We start from the raw sequence: 954 nt of genomic DNA on the forward strand, positions 1-954 counted from the left end.
CTGGAGAGTAATGCAGTACACAGGAGACGGACCTGGAAAGACAGTGTAAATAAATCAACCAAGAAGCAAGTGTGCTTGCCTGTGTTAAGCTGTCATGAGGTCCACCGAAAGAGGTCTATGACTGGGCCCATGGCCTCAGGGAGCAGGCTTGCTTTCTGGTTGGTGAGATGGCATACCTAGAGGAACAGTTAAAAAAATAAAAAATAACAACTGTATATAATTTAGTCCTAAATGACGGGATAGAGCCTGGCACAGAGCCTGGAAAATAAGCACTTAATATGTGTTTATTGAACTTAATTAGATCTATAAGCTGTCAGAGGGCTAGACAGGAGACCTCTGCAGAGTTATACAGGAAATGAGGAATCCTAATAAGCACTAACAGACAAAAGCAATGGCGTAGATGGTGGAATGAGCCTTCGGGACAAGTTGGGGAGAAGGCAATTAGAAAATTTCTTTTTTCTTTTTTCTCTTCCATATCCCCCCGTTCACAATACAAACCTGGAACAAGGCCTTGGCTGTGGTATGTATGGGATGGATTTACTCTGCCTTCTCTTTCTGTGGTTAGCACCTAAAGATGTAGAAAAATTTTTAAATACAAACATCAACAGCTAAATTTAATACAAAAGGTATGTTAGAGCCACTATTGTGTTCTAAGATGTAAGGGACAATTGAAATAAGTCCTAAACATCACAGTTTCTGGTAAGAAAATCAAACAGAGATGAGACATGAAAGAGGCAAACTAGCAGTAAGTCTATTTTTAGGTTTGTCCTATCATGGTAGTATAAGTTTGGAAGAATTGTCAAGATTTGATGGTTGACAGTGTGAGAACCTAAAAAAAGACCATATTTAAGGCCCAGTAAACATAATTCACTCATTCTCAAAACCTAGTTGGATATTCAACCACTATAAAAAATATACTATCATGACAATAATATATTCTTACCCATTTATTAC

General features: G+C 38.1%; 1 pseudogene; it reads right to left on the reverse strand.

Annotated features, from left to right (window-relative positions):
* Window positions 1-471: 471 nt before the first annotated feature.
* On the reverse strand, window positions 472-577 carry LOC134386711 (small nucleolar RNA SNORA51; annotated as a pseudogene).
* Window positions 578-954: the final 377 nt, after the last annotated feature.

The sequence above is a fragment of the Cynocephalus volans genome, chromosome 9 (assembly GCF_027409185.1).
Source record: "Cynocephalus volans isolate mCynVol1 chromosome 9, mCynVol1.pri, whole genome shotgun sequence".
Taxonomy (NCBI): Eukaryota; Metazoa; Chordata; class Mammalia; order Dermoptera; family Cynocephalidae; genus Cynocephalus; species Cynocephalus volans.